This window comes from Gorilla gorilla, chromosome 9, assembly GCF_029281585.2.
Source record: "Gorilla gorilla gorilla isolate KB3781 chromosome 9, NHGRI_mGorGor1-v2.1_pri, whole genome shotgun sequence".
Classification (NCBI taxonomy): domain Eukaryota; kingdom Metazoa; phylum Chordata; class Mammalia; order Primates; family Hominidae; genus Gorilla; species Gorilla gorilla.
This window is the reverse complement of record NC_073233.2, coordinates 60,521,820-60,541,847: the sequence shown is the minus strand read 5'-3', so window position 1 is coordinate 60,541,847 and position 20,028 is coordinate 60,521,820.

Sequence of the window (20,028 nt, the reverse complement as noted above, 5' to 3'; positions counted from 1 at the left end):
ACAGAAGAATTCTCAGTAACTTCTTTGGGCTGCGTGTGTTCAACTCACAGAGTTGAACCTTCCTTTAGACAGAGTAGATTTGAAACCCTCTTTTTGTGGAATTTGCATTTGGAGATTTCAATCGCTTTGGGGCCAACTGTAGAAAAGGAAGTATCTTCCTATAAAAACTAGAGAGAATCATTCTCAGCAACCACTTGGTGATGTGTGCGTTCCACTCATAGAGTTTAACCTTTCTTTTCATTGAGCAGTTTGGAAACACTCTGTTTGTAAAATCTGCAAGTGGATATTTGGACCTCTCTGGGAATTTCGTTGGAAACGGGATTTCTGCATATAACGCTAGACAGAAGAATTCTCAGTAACTTCTTTGGGCTGCGTGTGTTCAACTCACGGAGTTGAACCTTCCTTTAGACAGAGCAGATATGAAGCCCTCTTTTTGTGGAATTTGCAAGTGGAGATTTCAAGGGCTTTGGGGCCAACGGTAGAAAAGGAAATAACTTCCAATAAAAACTACAGAGAATCATTCTCAGCAACCGCTTGGTGATGTGTGCATTCCACTCCCAGAGTTTAACCTTCCTTTTCATAGAGCAGTTTGGAAACACTCTGTTTTTAAAGTCTGCAAGTGGATATTTGGACCTCTCTGGGGATTTCGTGGGAAACGGGATTTGTGCATATAACGCTAGACAGAAGAATTCTCAGTAACTTCTTTCTGCTGCGTGTGTTCAACTCACAGAGTTGAACCTTCCTTCAGACAGAGCAGATATGAAACCCTCTTTTTGTGGAATTTGCAATTGGAGAATTCAAGCGCTTTGGGGCCATCGGGTAGAAAAGGATATATCTTCCTATAATAACTAGAGAGAATCATTCTCAGCAACCTCTTGGTGATGTGTGCGTTCCACTCACAGAGTTTAACCTTTCTTTTCATTGAGCAGTTTGGAAACACTCTGTTTGTAAAATCTGCAAGTGGATATTTGGACCTCTGTGGGGATTTCGTTGGAAAAGGGTTTTCTGCATATAATGCTAGACAGAATAATTCTCAGTAACTTCTTTGGGCTGCGTGTGTTCAACTCACAGAGTTGAACCTTCCTTTAGACAGAGTAGATTTGAAACCCTCTTTTTGTGGAATTTGCATTTGGAGATTTCAATCGCTTTGGGGCCAACTGTAGAAAAGGAAGTATCTTCCTATAAAAACTAGAGAGAATCATTCTCAGCAACCTCTTGGTGATGTGTGCGTTCCACTCACAGAGTTTAACCTTTCTTTTCATTGAGCAGTTTGGAAACACTCTGTTTGTAAAATCTGCAAGTGGATATTTGGACCTCTCTGGGGATTTCGTTGGAAAAGGGTTTTCTGCATATAACGCTAGACAGAATAATTCTCAGTAACTTCTTTGGGCTGCGTGTGTTCAACTCACAGAGTTGAACCTTCCTTTAGACAGAGTAGATTTGCAACCCTCTTTTTGTGGAATTTGCAAGTGGAGATTTCAAGCGCATTGGGGCCAACGGTAGAAAAGGAAGTATGTTCCTATGAAAACTAGAGAGAATCATTCTCAGCAATCACTTGGTGATATGTGCATTCCACTCACAGAGTTTAACCTTTCTTTTTATAGAGCAGTTTGAAAACACTCTGTTTGTAAAGTCTGCAAGTGGATATTTGGACCTCTCTGGGGATTTCGTGGGAAACGGGATTTCTGCATATAACACTAGACAGAAGAATTCTCAGTAACTTCTTTGGGATGCGTGTGTTCAACTCACGGAGTTGAACCTTCCTTTAGACAGAGCAGATTTGAAACCCTCTTTTTGTGGAATTTGCAAGTGGAGATTTGCAGCGCTTTGGGGCCAACGGTAGAAAAGGAAATATCTTCCTATAAAAACTAGAGAGAATCATTCTCAGCAACCACTTGGTGATGTGTGCATTCCACTCAGAGAGTTTAACCTTAATTTTCATTGAGCAGTTTGGAAACACTCTGTTTGTAAAGGCTGCAAGTGGATATTTTGACCTCTCTGGAGATTTTGTTGGAAACGGGATTTCTAAATATAAGGCACGACAGAAGAATTCTCAGTAACTTCTTTGGGCTGCGTGTGTTCAACTCACAGAGTTGAACCCTCCTTCAGACAGAGCAGATTTGAAACCTTCTTTTCGTGGAATTTGCAAGTGGAGATTTCAAGCGCTTTGGGGCCAACGGTAGAAAAGGAAATATCTTCCTATAAAAACTAGAGAGAATCATTCTCAGCAACCACTTGGTGATGTGTGCGTTCCACTCACAGAGTTTAACCTTTCTTTTCATAGAGCAGTTTGGGAACACTCTGTTTGTAAAGTCTGCAAGTGGATATTTGGACCTCTCTGGGGATTTCGTTGGAAACGGGATTTCTGCATATAACCCTAGACAGAAGAATTCTCAGTAACTTCTTTGGGCTGCGTGTGTTCAACTCACGGAGTTGGACCTTCTTCAGACAGAGCAGACTTGAAACCCTGTTTTTGTGGAATTTGCAAGTGGAGATTTCCAGCGCTTTTTGGACAACGGTAGAAAAGGAAATATCTTCCTATAAAAACTAGAGAGAATCATTCTCAGCAACCACTTGGTGATGTGTGCGTTCCACTCACAGAGTTTAACCTTTCTTTTCATTGAGCAGTTTGGAAACACTCTGTTTATAAAATCTGCAAGTGGATATTTGGACCTCTCTGGGAATTTCGTTGGAAACGGGATTTCTGCATATAACGCTAGACAGAAGAATTCTCAGTAACTTCTTTGGGCTGCGTGTATTCAACTCACGGAGTTGAACCTTCCTTTAGACAGAGCAGATATGAAGCCCTCTTTTTGTGGAATTTGCAAGTGGAGATTTCAAGCGCTTTGGGGCCAACGGTAGAAAAGGAAATAACTTCCTATAAAAACTAGAGAGAATCATTCTCAGCAACCGCTTGGTGATGTGTGCGTTCCACTCCCAGAGTTTAACCTTCCTTTTCATAGAGCAGTTTGGAAACACTCTCTTTTTTAAAGTCTGCAAGTGGATATTTGGACCTCTCTGGGGATTTCGTGGGAAACGGGATTTGTGCATATAACGCTAGACAGAAGAATTCTCAGTAACTTCTTTCTGCTGCGTGTGTTCAACGCACAGAGTTGAACCTTCCTTCAGACAGAGCAGATATGAAACCCTCTTTTTGTGGAATTTGCAATTGGAGAATTCAAGCGCTTTGGGGCCATCGGGTAGAAAAGGATATATCTTCCTATAATAACTAGAGAGAATCATTCTCAGCAACCTCTTGGTGATGTGTGCGTTCCACTCACAGAGTTTAACCTTTCTTTTCATTGAGCAGTTTGGAAACACTCTGTTTGTAAAATCTGCAAGTGGATATTTGGACCTCTCTGGGGATTTCGTTGGAAAAGGGTTTTCTGCATATAATGCTAGACAGAATAATTCTCAGTAACTTCTTTGGGCTGCGTGTGTTCAACTCACGGAGTTGAACCTTCCTTTAGACAGAGCAGATTTGAAACCCTCTTTTTCTGGAATTTGCAAGTGGAGATTTCAAGCGCTTTGGCGCAAACGGTAGAAAAGGAAATATTTTCCTATAAAAACTAGAGAGAATCATTCTCAGCAACCACTTGGTGATGTGTGCGTTCCACTCACAGAGTTTAACCATTCTTTTCATAGAGCAGTTTGGAAACATTCTGTTTGTAAAGTCTGCAAGTGGGTATTTGGACCTCTCTTTGGATTTCATTGGAAACGGGATTTCTGCATATAACGCTAGACAGAAGAATTCTCAGTAACTTCTTTGGGCTGCGTGTGTTCAACTCACAGCGTTGAACCTTCCTTCAGACAGAGCAGATTTGAAACCCTCTTTTTGTGGAATTTGCCAGTGGAGATTTCAAGCGCTTTGGGGCCAACGGTAGAAAAGGAAATATCTTCCTATAAAAACTACAGAGAATCATTCTCAGCAACCACTTGGTGATGTGTGCGTTCCACTCAGAGAGTTTAACCTTTCTTTTCATAGAGCAGTTTGGAAACACTCTGTTTGTAAAGTCTGCAAGTGGATATTTGGACCTCTCTAGGGATTTCGTTGGAAACGGGATTTCTGCATATAACGCTACACAGAAGAATTCTCAGTAACTTCTTTGGGCTGCGTGTGTTCAACTCACAGAGTTGAACCTTCCTTTAGACAGAGTAGATTTGAAACCCTCTTTTTGTGGAATTTGCATTTGGAGATTTCAATCGCTTTGGGGCCAACTGTAGAAAAGGAAGTATCTTCCTATAAAAACTAGAGAGAATCATTCTCAGCAACCACTTGGTGATGTGTGCGTTCCACTCATAGAGTTTAACCTTTCTTTTCATTGAGCAGTTTGGAAACACTCTGTTTGTAAAATCTGCAAGTGGATATTTGGACCTCTCTGGGAATTTCGTTGGAAACGGGATTTCTGCATATAACGCTAGACAGAAGAATTCTCAGTAACTTCTTTGGGCTGCGTGTGTTCAACTCACGGAGTTGAACCTTCCTTTAGACAGAGCAGATATGAAGCCCTCTTTTTGTGGAATTTGCAAGTGGAGATTTCAAGGGCTTTGGGGCCAACGGTAGAAAAGGAAATAACTTCCTATAAAAACTACAGAGAATCATTCTCAGCAACCGCTTGGTGATGTGTGCATTCCACTCCCAGAGTTTAACCTTCCTTTTCATAGAGCAGTTTGGAAACACTCTGTTTTTAAAGTCTGCAAGTGGATATTTGGACCTCTCTGGAGATTTCGTGGGAAACGGGATTTGTGCATATAACGCTAGACAGAAGAATTCTCAGTAACTTCTTTCTGCTGCGTGTGTTCAACTCACAGAGTTGAACCTTCCTTCAGACAGAGCAGATATGAAACCCTCTTTTTGTGGAATTTGCAATTGGAGAATTCAAGCGCTTTGGGGCCATCGGGTAGAAAAGGATATATCTTCCTATAATAACTAGAGAGAATCATTCTCAGCAACCTCTTGGTGATGTGTGCGTTCCACTCACAGAGTTTAACCTTTCTTTTCATTGAGCAGTTTGGAAACACTCTGTTTGTAAAATCTGCAAGTGGATATTTGGACCTCTGTGGGGATTTCGTTGGAAAAGGGTTTTCTGCATATAATGCTAGACAGAATAATTCTCAGTAACTTCTTTGGGCTGCGTGTGTTCAACTCACAGAGTTGAACCTTCCTTTAGACAGAGTAGATTTGAAACCCTCTTTTTGTGGAATTTGCATTTGGAGATTTCAATCGCTTTGGGGCCAACTGTAGAAAAGGAAGTATCTTCCTATAAAAACTAGAGAGAATCATTCTCAGCAACCACTTGGTGATGTGTGCGTTCCACTCAGAGAGTTTAACCTTTCTTTTCATTGAGCAGTTTGGAAACACTCTGTTTGTAAAGTCTGCAAGTGGATATTTGGACCTCTCTGGAGATTTCGTTGGAAACGGGATTTCTGCATATAAGGCTCAACAGAAGAATTCTCAGTAACTTCTTTGGGCTGCGTGTGTTCAACTCACAGAGTTGAACCTTCCTTCAGACAGAGCAGATTTGAAACCTTCTTTTCGTGGAATTTGCAAGTGGAGATTTCAAGCGCTTTGGGTCCAACGGTAGAAAAGGAAATATCTTCCCATAAAAACTAGAGAGAATCATTCTCAGCAACCACTTGGTGATGTGTGCGTTCCACTCACAGAGTTTAACCTTTCTTTTCATAGAGCAGTTTGGGAACACTCTGTTTGTAAAGTCTGCAAGTGGATATTTGGACCTCTCTGGGGATTTCGTTGGAAACGGGATTTCTGCATATAACGCTAGACAGAAGAATTCTCAGTAACTTCTTTGGGCTGCGTGTGTTCAACTCACAGAGTTGGACCTTCCTTCAGACAGAGCAGACTTGAAACCCTGTTTTTGTGGAATTTGCAAGTGGAGATTTCCAGCGCTTTTTGGACAACGGTAGAAAAGGAAATATCTTCCTATAAAAACTAGAGAGAATCATTCTCAGCAACCACTTCGTGATGTGTGCGTTCCACTCACAGAGTTTAACCTTTCTTTTCATTGAGTAGTTTGGAAACACTCTGTTTGTAAAGTCCGCAAGTGGATATTTGGACCTCTCTGGGGATTTCGTTGGAAACGGGATTTCTGAATATAACGCTAGACAGAAGAATTCTCAGTAACTTCAGTGGGCTACGTGTGTTCAACCCACGGAGTTGAACCTTCCTTTTGACAGAGCAGATTTGCAACCCTCTTTTTGTGGAATTTGCAAGTGGAGATTTCAAGCGTATTGGGGCCAACGGTAGAAAAGGAAGTATCTTCCTATAAAAACTAGAGAGAATCATTCTCAGCAACCACTTGGTTATGTGTGCGTTAAACTCACAGAGTTTAACCTTTTTTTTTATAGAGCAGTTTGGAAACACTCTGTTTGTAAAGTCTGCAAGTGGATATTTGGACCTCTCTGGGGATTTCGTTGGAAACGGGATTTCTGCATATAGCGCTAGACAGAAGAATTCTCAGTAACTTCTTTGGGCTGCGTGTGTTCAACTCACAGAGTTGAACCCTCCTTTAGACAGAGCAGATCTGAAACCCTCTTTTTGTGGAATTTGCAAGTGGAGATTTCAAGCGCTTTGGGGCCAACGGTAGAAAAGGAGATATCTTCCTATAAAAACTAGAGAGAATCATTCTCAGCAACCACTTGGTGATGTGTGCGTTCCACTCACAGACTTTAAACTTTCTTTTCATTGAGCAGTTTGGAAACACTCTGTTTGTAAAATCTGCAAGTGGATATTTGGACCTCTCTGGGGATTTCGTTGGAAACGGGATTTCTGCATATAACGCTAGACAGAAGAATTCTCAGTAACTTCTTTGGGCTGCGTGTGTTCAACTCACGGAGTTGAACCTTCCTTTAGACAGAGCAGATATGAAGCCCTCTTTTTGTGGAATTTTCAAGTGGAGATTTCAAGCGCTTTGGGGCCAACGGTAGAAAAGGATATATCTTCCTATAAAAATCAGAGAGAATCATTCTCAGCAACTATTTGGTGATGTGTGCGTTCTACTCACAGAGTTTAACCTTTCTTTCATAGAGCAGTTTGGAAACACTCTGTTTGTTAAGTCTGCAAGTGGAAATTTGGACCTCTCTGCGAATTTCGTTGGAAACGGGATTTCTGCATATAACGCAAGACAGAAGGATTCTCAGTAACTTCTTTTTGCTGCGTGTGTTCAACTCACAGAGTTGAACCTTCCTTCAGACAGAGCAGATTTGAAACCCTCTTTTTGTGGAATTTGCAAGTGGAGATTTCAAGCGTATTGGGGCCAACGGTAAAAAAGGAAGTATCTTCCTATAAAAACTAGAGAGAATCATTCTCAGCAACCACTTGGTTATGTGTGCGTTAAACTCACAGAGTTTAACCTTTCTTTTTATAGAGCAGTTTGGAAACACTCTGTTTGTAAAGTCTGCAAGTGGATATTTGGACTTCTCTGGGGATTTCGTTGGAAACGGGATTACTGCATATAGCGCTAGACAGAAGAATTCTCAGTAACTTCTTTGGGCTGCATGTGTTCAACTCACAGAGTGGAACCCTCCTTCAGACAGAGCAGATCTGAAACCCTCTTTTTGTGGAATTTGCAAGTGGAGATTTCAAGCGCTTTGGGGCCAACGGTAGAAAAGGAGATATCTTCCTATAAAAACTAGAGAGAATCATTCTCAGCAACCACTTGGTGATGTGTGCATTCCACTCACAGACTTTAACCTTTCTTTTCATTGAGCAGTTTGGAAACACTCTGTTTGTAAAATCTGCAAGTGGATATTTGGACCTCTCTGGGGATTTCGTTGGAAACGGGATTTCTGCATATAACGCTAGACAGAAGAATTCTCAGTAACTTCTTTTTGCTGCGTGTGTTCAACTCACAGAGTTGAACCTTCCTTCAGACAGAGCAGATTTGAAACCCTCTTTTTGTGGAATTTGCAAGTGGAGATTTCAAGCGCTTTGGGGCCAACGGTAGAAAAGGATATATCTTCCTATAATAACTAGAGAGAATCATTCTCAGCAACCTCTTGGTGATGTGTGCGTTCCACTCACAGAGTTTAACCTTTCTTTTCATTGAGCAGTTTGGAAACACTCTGTTTGTAAAATCTGCAAGTGGATATTTGGACCTCTCTGGGGATTTCGTTGGAAAAGGGTTTTCTGCATATAATGCTAGACAGAATAATTCTCAGTAACTTCTTTGGGCTGCGTGTCTTCAACTCACGGAGTTGAAACTTCCTTTAGACAGAGCAGATTTGAAACCCTCTTTTTGTGGAATTTGCAAGTGGAGATTTCAAGCGCTTTGGGGCCAACGGTAGAAAAGGAAATATCTTCCAATAAAAACTAGAGAAAATCATTCTCAGCAACCACTTGGTGATGTGTGCGTTCCACTCACAGAGTTTAACCTTTCTTTTCATAGAGCAGTTTGGAAACACTCTGTTTGTAAAGTCTGCAAGTGGATATTTGGACCTCTCTAGGGATTTCGTTGGAAACGGGATTTCTGCATATAACGCTACACAGAAGAATTCTCAGTAACTTCTTTGGGCTGCGTGTGTTCAACTCACAGAGTTGAACCTTCCTTTAGACAGAGTAGATTTGAAACCCTCTTTTTGTGGAATTTGCATTTGGAGATTTCAATCGCTTTGGGGCCAACTGTAGAAAAGGAAGTATCTTCCTATAAAAACTAGAGAGAATCATTCTCAGCAACCACTTGGTGATGTGTGCGTTCCACTCATAGACTTTAACCTTTCTTTTCATTGAGCAGTTTGGAAACACTCTGTTTGTAAAATCTGCAAGTGGATATTTGGACATCTCTGGGAATTTCGTTGGAAACGGGATTTCTGCATATAACTCTAGACAGAAGAATTCTCAGTAACTTCTTTGGGCTGCGTGTGTTCAACTCACGGAGTTGAACCTTCCTTTAGACAGAGCAGATATGAAGCCCTCTTTTTGTGGAATTTGCAAGTGGAGATTTCAAGCGCTTTGGGGCCAACGGTAGAAAAGGAAATAACTTCCTATAAAAACTAGAGAGAATCATTCTCAGCAACCGCTTGGTGATGTGTGCGTTCCACTCCCAGAGTTTAACCTTCCTTTTCATAGAGCAGTTTGGAAACACTCTGTTTTTAAAGTCTGCAAGTGGATATTTGGACCTCTCTGGGGATTTCGTGGGAAACGGGATTTGTGCATATAACGCTAGACAGAAGAATTCTCAGTAACTTCTTTATGCTGCGTGTGTTCAACTCACAGAGTTGAACCTTCCTTCAGACAGAGCAGATATGAAACCCTCTTTTTGTGGAATTTGCAATTGGAGAATTCAAGCGCTTTGGGGCCATCGGGTAGAAAAGGATATATCTTCCTATAATAACTAGAGAGAATCATTCTCAGCAACCTCTTGGTGATGTGTGCGTTCCACTCACAGAGTTTAACCTTTCTTTTCATTGAGCAGTTTGGAAACACTCTGTTTGTAAAATCTGCAAGTGGATATTTGGACCTCTCTGGGGATTTCGTTGGAAAAGGGTTTTCTGCATATAACGCTAGACAGAATAATTCTCAGTAACTTCTTTGGGCTGCGTGTGTTCAACTCACAGAGTTGAACCTTCCTTTAGACAGAGTAGATTTGAAACCCTCTTTTTGTGGAATTTGCAAGTGGAGATTTCAAGCGCATTGGGGCCAACGGTAGAAAAGGAAGTATGTTCCTATGAAAACTAGACAGAATCATTCTCACCAAGCACTTGGTGATGTGTGCATTCCACTCACAGAGTTTAACCTTTCTTTTTATAGAGCAGTTTGAAAACACTCTGTTTGTAAAGTCTGCAAGTGGATATTTGGACCTCTCTGGGGATTTCGTGGGAAACGGGATTTCTGCATATAACACTAGACAGAAGAATTCTCAGTAACTTCTTTGGGATGCGTGTGTTCAACTCACGGAGTTGAACCTTCCTTTAGACAGAGCAGATTTGAAACCCTCTTTTTGTGGAATTTGCAAGTGGAGATTTGCAGCGCTTTGGGGCCAACGGTAGAAAAGGAAATATCTTCCTATAAAAACTAGAGAGAATCATTCTCAGGAACCACTTGGTGATGTGTGCATTCCACTCAGAGAGTTTAACCTTAATTTTCATTGAGCAGTTTGGAAACACTCTGTTTGTAAAGGCTGCAAGTGGATATTTTGACCTCTCTGGAGATTTTGTTGGAAACGGGATTTCTAAATATAAGGCTCGACAGAAGAATTCGCAGTAACTTCTTTGGGCTGCGTGTGTTCAACTCACAGAGTTGAACCCTCCTTCAGACAGAGCAGATTTGAAACCTTCTTTTCATGGAATTTGCAAGTGGAGATTTCAAGCGCTTTGGGGCCAACTGTAGAAAAGGAAATATCTTCCTATAAAAACTAGAGAGAATCATTCTCAGCAACCACTTGGTGATGTGTGCGTTCCACTCACAGAGTTTAACCTTTCTTTTCATAGAGCAGTTTGGGAACACTCTGTTTGTAAAGTCTGCAAGTGGATATTTGGACCTCTCTGGGGATTTCGTTGGAAACGGGATTTCTGCATATAACCCTAGACAGAAGAATTCTCAGTAACTTCTTTGGGCTGTGTGTGTTCAACTCACAGAGTTGGACCTTCTTCAGACAGAGCAGACTTGAAACCCTGTTTTTGTGCAATTTGCAAGTGGAGATTTCCAGCGCTTTTTGGACAACGGTAGAAAAGGAAATATCTTCCTATAAAAACTAGAGAGAATCATTCTCAGCAACCACTTGGTGATGTGTGCGTTCCACTCACAGAGTTTAACCTTTCTTTTCATTGAGCAGTTTGGAAACACTCTGTTTATAAAATCTGCAAGTGGATATTTGGACCTCTCTGGGAATTTCGTTGGAAACGGGATTTCTGCATATAACGCTAGACAGAAGAATTCTCAGTAACTTCTTTGGGCTGCGTGTGTTCAACTCACGGAGTTGAACCTTCCTTTAGACAGAGCAGATATGAAGCCCTCTTTTTGTGGAATTTGCAAGTGGAGATTTCAAGCGCTTTGGGGCCAACGGTAGAAAAGGAAATAACTTCCTATAAAAACTAGAGAGAATCATTCTCAGCAACCGCTTGGTGATGTGTGCGTTCCACTCCCAGAGTTTAACCTTCCTTTTCATAGAGCAGTTTGGAAACACTCTCTTTTTTAAAGTCTGCAAGTGGATATTTGGACCTCTCTGGGGATTTCGTGGGAAACGGGATTTGTGCATATAACGCTAGACAGAAGAATTCTCAGTAACTTCTTTCTGCTGCGTGTGTTCAACTCACAGAGTTGAACCTTCCTTCAGACAGAGCAGATATGAAACCCTCTTTTTGTGGAATTTGCAATTGGAGAATTCAAGCGCTTTGGGGCCATCGGGTAGAAAAGGATATATCTTCCTATAATAACTAGAGAGAATCATTCTCAGCAACCTCTTGGTGATGTGTGCGTTCCACTCACAGAGTTTAACCTTTCTTTTCATTGAGGAGTTTGGAAACACTCTGTTTGTAAAATCTGCAAGTGGATATTTGGACCTATCTGGGGATTTCGTTGGAAAAGGGTTTTCTGCATATAATGCTAGACAGAATAATTCTCAGTAACTTCTTTGGGCTGCGTGTGTTCAACTCACGGAGTTGAACCTTCCTTTAGACAGAGCAGATTTGAAACCCTCTTTTTCTGGAATTTGCAAGTGGAGATTTCAAGCGCTTTGGCGCAAACGGTAGAAAAGGAAATATCTTCCTATAAAAACTAGAGAGAATCATTCTCAGCAACCACTTGGTGATGTGTGCGTTCCACTCACAGAGTTTAACCATTCTTTTCATAGAGCAGTTTGGAAACATTCTGTTTGTAAAGTCTGCAAGTGGGTATTTGGACCTCTCTTTGGATTTCATTGGAAACGGGATTTCTGCATATAACGCTAGACAGAAGAATTCTCAGTAACTTCTTTGGGCTGCGTGTGTTCAACTCACAGCGTTGAACCTTCCTTCAGACAGAGCAGATTTGAAACCCTCTTTTTGTGGAATTTGCCAGTGGAGATTTCAAGCGCTTTGGGGCCAACGGTAGAAAAGGAAATATCTTCCTATAAAAACTACAGAGAATCATTCTCAGCAACCACTTGGTGATGTGTGCGTTCCACTCAGAGAGTTTAACCTTTCTTTTCATAGAGCAGTTTGGAAACACTCTGTTTGTAAAGTCTGCAAGTGGATATTTGGACCTCTCTAGGGATTTCGTTGGAAACGCGATTTCTGCATATAACGCTACACAGAAGAATTCTCAGTAACTTCTTTGGGCTGCGTGTGTTCAACTCACAGAGTTGAACCTTCCTTTTGACAGAGTAGATTTGAAACCCTCTTTTTGTGGAATTTGCATTTGGAGATTTCAATCGCTTTGGGGCCAACTGTAGAAAAGGAAGTATCTTCCTATAAAAACTAGAGAGAATCATTCTCAGCAACCACTTGGTGATGTGTGCGTTCCACTCATAGAGTTTAACCTTTCTTTTCATTGAGCAGTTTGGAAACACTCTGTTTGTAAAATCTGCAAGTGGATATTTGGACCTCTCTGGGAATTTCGTTGGAAACGGGATTTCTGCATATAACGCTAGACAGAAGAATTCTCAGTAACTTCTTTGGGCTGCGTGTGTTCAACTCACGGAGTTGAACCTTCCTTTAGACAGAGCAGATATGAAGCCCTCTTTTTGTGGAATTTGCAAGTGGAGATTTCAAGGGCTTTGGGGCCAACGGTAGAAAAGGAAATAACTTCCTATAAAAACTAGAGATAATCATTCTCAGCAACCGCTTGGTGATGTGTGCATTCCACTCCCAGAGTTTAACCTTCCTTTTCATAGAGCAGTTTGGAAACACTCTGTTTTTAAAGTCTGCAAGTGGATATTTGGACCTCTCTGGGGATTTCGTGGGAAACGGGTTTTGTGCATATAACGCTAGACAGAAGAATTCTCAGTAACTTCTTTCTGCTGCGTGTGTTCAACTCACAGAGTTGAACCTTCCTTCAGACAGAGCAGATATGAAACCCTCTTTTTGTGGAATTTGCAATTGGAGAATTCAAGCGCTTTGGGGCCATCGGGTAGAAAAGGATATATCTTCCTATAATAACTAGAGAGAATCATTCTCAGCAACCTCTTGGTGATGTGTGCGTTCCACTCACAGAGTTTAACCTTTCCTTTCATTGAGCAGTTTGGAAACACTCTGTTTGTAAAATCTGCAAGTGGATATTTGGACCTCTCTGGGGATTTCGTTGGAAAAGGGTTATCTGCATATAACGCTAGACAGAATAATTCTCAGTAACTTCTTTGGGCTGCGTGTGTTCAACTCACAGAGTTGAACCTTCCTTTAGACAGAGTAGATTTGAAACCCTCTTTTTGTGGAATTTGCATTTGGAGATTTCAATCGCTTTGGGGCCAACTGTAGAAAAGGAAGTATCTTCCTATAAAAACTAGAGAGAATCATTCTCAGCAACCACTTGGTGATGTGTGCGTTGCACTCAGAGAGTTTAACCTTTCTTTTCATTGAGCAGTTTGGAAACACTCTGTTTGTAAAGTCTGCAAGTGGATATTTGGACCTCTCTGGAGATTTCGTTGGAAACGGGATTTCTGCATATAAGGCTCGACAGAAGAATTCTCAGTAACTTCTTTGGGCTGCGTGTGTTCAACTCACAGAGTTGAACCTTCCTTCAGACAGAGCAGATTTGAAACCTTCTTTTCGTGGAATTTGCAAGTGGAGATTTCAAGCGCTTTGGCGCAAACGGTAGAAAAGGAAATATCTTCCCATAAAAACTAGAGAGAATCATTCTCAGCAACCACTTGGTGATGTGTGCGTTCCACTCACAGAGTTTAACCTTTCTTTTCATAGAGCAGTTTGGGAACACTCTGTTTGTAAAGTCTGCAAGTGGATATTTGGACCTCTCTGGGGATTTCGTTGGAAACGGGATTTCTGCATATAACGCTAGACAGAAGAATTCTCAGTAACTTCTTTGGGCTGCGTGTGTTCAACTCACAGAGTTGGACCTTCCTTCAGACAGAGCAGACTTGAAACCCTGTTTTTGTGGAATTTGCAAGTGGAGATTTCCAGCGCTTTATGGACAACGGTAGAAAAGGAAATATCTTCTTATAAAAACTAGAGAGAATCATTCTCAGCAACCAGTTCGTGATGTGTGCGTTCCACTCACAGAGTTTAACATTTCTTTTCATTGAGTAGTTTGGAAACACTCTGTTTGTAAAGTCCGCAAGTGGATATTTGGACCTCTCTGGGGATTTCGTTGGAAACGGGATTTCTGAATATAACGCTAGACAGAAGAATTCTCAGTAACTTCTGTGGGCTACGTGTGTTCAACCCACGGAGTTGAACCTTCCTTTTGACAGAGCAGATTTGCAACCCTCTTTTTGTGGAATTTGCAAGTGGAGATTTCAAGCGTATTGGGGCCAACGGTAGAAAAGGAAGTATCTTCCTATAAAAACTAGAGAGAATCATTCTCAGCAACCACTTGGTTATGTGTGCGTTAAACTCACAGAGTTTAACCTTTCTTTTTATAGAGCAGTTTGGAAACACTCTGTTTGTAAAGTCTGCAAGTGGATATTTGGACCTCTCTGGGGATTTCGTTGGAAACGGGATTTCTGCATATAGCGCTAGACAGAAGAATTCTCAGTAACTTCTTTGGGCTGCGTGTGTTCAACTCACAGAGTTGAACCCTCCTTTAGACAGAGCAGATCTGAAACCCTCTTTTTGTGGAATTTGCAAGTGGAGATTTCAAGCGCTTTGGGGCCAATGGTAGAAAAGGAGATATCTTCCTATAAAAACTAGAGAGAATCATTCTCAGCAACCACTTGGTGATGTGTGCGTTCCACTCACAGACTTTAACCTTTCTTTTCATTGAGCAGTTTGGAAACACTCTGTTTGTAAAATCTGCAAGTGGATATTTGGACCTCTCTGGGGATTTCGTTGGAAACGGGATTTCTGCATATAACGCTAGACAGAAGAATTCTCGGTAACTTCTATGGGCTGCGTGTGTTCAACTCACGGAGTTGAACCTTCCTTTAGACAGAGCAGATATGAAGCCCTCTTTTTGTGGAATTTGCAAGTGGAGATTTCAAGCGCTTTGGGGCCAAAGGTAGAAAAGGATATATCTTCCTATAAAAATTAGAGAGAATCATTCTCAGCAAATATTTGGTGATGTGTGCGTTCTACTCACAGAGTTTTACCTTTCTTTCATAGAGCAGTTTGGAAACACTCTGTTTGTTAAGTCTGCAAGTGGAAATTTGGACCTCTCTGCGAATTTCGTTGGAAACGGGATTTCTGCATATAACGCAAGACAGAAGGATTCTCAGTAACTTCTTTTTGCTGCGTGTGTTCAACTCACAGAGTTGAACCTTCCTTCAGACAGAGCAGATTTGAAACCCTCTTTTTGTGGAATTTGCAAGTGGAGATTTCAAGCGTATTGGGGCCAACGGTAGAAAAGGAAGTATCTTCCTATAAAAACTAGAGAGAATCATTCTCAGCAACCACTTGGTTATGTGTGCGTTAAACTCACAGAGTTTAACCTTTCTTTTTATAGAGCAGTTTGGAAACACTCTGTTTGTAAAGTCTGCAAGTGGATATTTGGACCTCTCTGGGGATTTCGTTGGAAACGGGATTTCTGCATATAGCGCTAGACAGAAGAATTCTCAGTAACTTCTTTGGGCTGCATGTGTTCAACTCACAGAGTGGAACCCTCCTTCAGACAGAGCAGATCTGAAACCCTCTTTTTGTGGAATTTGCAAGTGGAGATTTCAAGCGCTTTGGGGCCAACGGTAGAAAAGGAGATATCTTCCTATAAAAACTAGAGAGAATCATTCTCAGCAACCACTTGGTGATGTGTGCGTTCCACTCACAGACTTTAACCTTTCTTTTCATTGAGCAGTTTGGAAACACTCTGTTTGTAAAATCTGCAAGTGGATATTTGGACGTCTCTGGGGATTTCGTTGGAAACGGGATTTCTGCATATAACGCTAGACAGAAGAATTCTCAGTAACTTCTTTGGGCTGCGTGTGTTCAACTCACGGAGTTGAACCTTCCTTTAGACAGAGCAGATATGAAGCCCTCTTTTTGTGGAATTTGCAAGTGGAGATTTCAAGCGCTTTGGGGCCAATGGTAGAAAAGGAAATATCTTCCTATAAAAATTAGAGAGAATCATTCTCAGCAACTATTTGGTGATGTGTGCGTTCTACTCACAGAGTTTAACCTTTCTTTTCATAGAGCAGTTTGGAAACACTCTGTTTGTTAAGTCTGCAAGTGGAAATTTGGACCTCTCTGCGAATTTCGTTGGAAACGGGATTTCTGCATATAACGCAAGACAGAAGGATTCTCAGTAACTTCTTTTTGCTGCGTGTGTTCAACTCACAGAGTTGAACCTTCCTTCAGACAGAGCAGATTTGAAACCCTCTTTTTGTGGAATTTGCAAGTGGAGATTTCAAGCGCTTTGGGGCCAACGGTAGAAAAGGATATATCTTCCTATAATAACTAGAGAGAATCATTCTCAGCAACCTCTTGGTGATGTGTGCGTTCCACTCACAGAGTTTAAACTTTCTTTTCATTGAGCAGTTTGGAAACACTCTGTTTGTAAAATCTGCAAGTGGATATTTGGACCTCTCTGGGGATTTCGTTGGAAAAGGGTTTTCTGCATATAATGCTAGACAGAATAATTCTCAGTAACTTCTTTGGGCTGCGTGTCTTCAACTCACGGAGTTGAACCTTCCTTTAGACAGAGCAGATTTGAAACCCTGTTTTTGTGGAATTTGCAAGTGGAGATTTCAAGCGCTTTGGCGCAAACCGTAGAAAAGGAAATATCTTCCTATAAAAACTAGAGAGAATCATTCTCAGCAACCACTTGGGGATGTGTGCGTTCCACTCAGAGAGTTTAACCTTTCTTTTCATAGAGCAGTTTGGAAACACTCTGTTTGTAAAGTCTGCAAGTGGATATTTGGACCTCTCTAGGGATTTCGTTGGAAACGGGATTTCTGCATATAACGCTACACAGAAGAATTCTCAGTAACTTCTTTGGGCTGCGTGTGTTCAACTCACAGAGTTGAACCTTCCTTTAGACAGAGTAGATTTGAAACCCTCTTTTTGTGGAATTTGCATTTGGAGATTTCAATCGCTTTGGGGCCAACTGTAGAAAAGGAAGTATCTTCCTATAAAAACTAGAGAGAATCATTCTCAGCAACCACTTGGTGATGTGTGCGTTCCACTCATAGAGTTTAACCTTTCTTTTCATTGAGCAGTTTGGAAACACTCTGTTTGTAAAATCTGCAAGTGGATATTTGGACCTCTCTGGGAATTTCGTTGGAAACGGGATTTCTGCATATAACGCTAGACAGAAGAATTCTCAGTAACTTGTTTGGGCTGCGTGTGTTCAACTCACGGAGTTGAACCTTCCTTTAGACAGAGCAGATATGAAGCCCTCTTTTTGTGGAATTTGCAAGTGGAGATTTCAAGCGCTTTGGGGCCAACGGTAGAAAAGGAAATAACTTCCTATAAAAACTAGAGAGAATCATTCTCAGCAACCGCTTGGTGATGTGTGCGTTCCACTCCCAGAGTTTAACCTTCCTTTTCATAGAGCAGTTTGGAAACACTCTGCTTTTAAAGTCTGCAAGTGGATATTTGGACCTCTCTGGGGATTTCGTGGGAAACGGGATTTGTGCATATAACGCTAGACAGAAGAATTCTTAGTAACTTCTTTCTGCTGCGTGTGTTCAACTCACAGAGTTGAACCTTCCTTCAGACAGAGCAGATATGAAACCCTCTTTTTGTGGAATTTGCAATTGGTGAATTCAAGCGCTTTGTGGCCATCGGGTAGAAAAGGATATATCTTCCTATAATAACTAGAGAGAATCATTCTCAGCAACCTCTTGGTGATGTGTGCGTTCCACTCACAGAGTTTAACCTTTCTTTTCATTGAGCAGTTTGGAAACACTCTGTTTGTAAAATCTGCAAGTGGATATTTGGACCTCTCTGGGGATTTCGTTGGAAAAGGGTTTTCTGCATATAATGCTAGACAGAATAATTCTCAGTAACTTCTTTGGGCTGCGTGTGTTCAACTCACGGAGTTGAACCTTCCTTTAGACAGAGCAGATTTGAAACCCTCTTTTTCTGGAATTTGCAAGTGGAGATTTCAAGCGCTTTGGCGCAAACGGTAGAAAAGGAAATATCTTCCTATAAAAACTAGAGAGAATCATTCTCAGCAACCACTTGGTGATGTGTGCGTTCCACTCACAGAGTTTAACCATTCTTTTCATAGAGCAGTTTGGAAACATTCTGTTTGTAAAGTCTGCAAGTGGGTATTTGGACCTCTCTTTGGATTTCATTGGAAACGGGATTTCTGCATATAACGCTAGACAGAAGAATTCTCAGTAACTTCTTTGGGCTGCGTGTGTTCAACTCACAGAGTTGAACCTTCCTTCAGACAGAGCAGATTTGAAACCCTCTTTTTGTGGAATTTGCCAGTGGAGATTTCAAGCGCTTTGGGGCCAACGGTAGAAAAGGAAATATCTTCCTATAAAAACTACAGAGAATCATTCTCAGCAACCACTTGGTGATGTGTGCGTTCCACTCAGAGAGTTTAACCTTTCTTTTCATAGAGCAGTTTGGAAACACTCTGTTTGTAAAGTCTGCAAGTGGATATTTGGACCTCTCTGGGGATTTCGTTGGAAACGGGATTTCTGCATATAACGCTACACAGAAGAATTCCCAGTAACTTCTTTGGGCTGCGTGTGTTCAACTCACAGAGTTGAACCTTCCTTTAGACAGAGTAGATTTGAAACCCTCTTTTTGTGGAATTTGCATTTGGAGATTTCAATCGCTTTGGGGCCAACTGTAGAAAAGGAAGTATCTTCCTATAAAAACTAGAGAGAATCATTCTCAGCAACCACTTGGTGATGTGTGCGTTCCACTCAGAGAGTTTAACCTTTCTTTTCATAGAGCAATTTGGAAACACTCTGTTTGTAATGTCTGTAAGTGGATATTTTGACCTTTCTGGGGATTTCGTTGGAAACGGGATTTCTGCCTATAACGCTAGACAGAAGAATTCTCAGTAACTTCTTTTGGCTGCGTGTGTTCAACTCACAGAGTTGAACCTTCCTTTAGACAGAGCAGATTTGAAACCCACTTTTTGTGGAATTTGCAAGTGGCGATTTCAAGCACTTTGGGGCCAACGGTAGAAAAGGAAATATCTTCGTATAAAAACTAGAGAGAATCATTCTCAGCAACCACTTGGTGATGTGTGCGTTCCACTCAGAGAGTTTAACCTTTCTCTTCATAGAGCAGTTTGGAAACACTCTGTTTGTAAAGTCTGCAAGTGGATATTTGGACCTCTCTGGGGATTTCGTTGGAAACGGGATTTCTGCATATAACGCTAGACAGAAGAATTGTCAGTAACTTCTTTGGGCTGCGTTTGTTCAACTCACAGAGTTGAACCTTCCTTTAGACAGAGCAGATTTGAAACCCTCTTTTTGTGGAATTTGCAAGTGGAGATTTCAAGCGCTTTGGGGCCAACGGTAGAAAAGGAAATATCTTCCTATCAAAACTAGAGAGAATCATTCTCATCAACCACTTGGTGATGTGTGCGTTCCACTCAGAGAGTTTAACCTTTCTTTTCATAGAGCAGTTTGGAAACACTCTGTTTGTAAAGTCTGCAAGTGGATATTTGGACCTCTCTGGGGATTTCGTTGGAAACGGGATTTCTGCACATAACACTAGACAGAAGAATTCTCAGTAACTTCTTTGGGCTGCGTGTGTTCAACTCACAGAGTTGAACCTTCCTTTAGACAGAGCAGATTTGAAACCCTCTTTTTGTGGAATTTGCAGGTGGAGATTTCAAGCGCTTTGGGGCCAATGGTAGAAAAGAAAATATCTTCCTATAAAAACTAGAGAGAATCATTCTCAGCAACCACTTGGTGATGTGTGCGTTCTACTCACAGAGTTTAACCTTTCTTTTCATAGAGCAGTTTGGAAACACTCAGTTTGTAAAGTCCGCAAGTGGATATTTGGACCTCTCTGGGG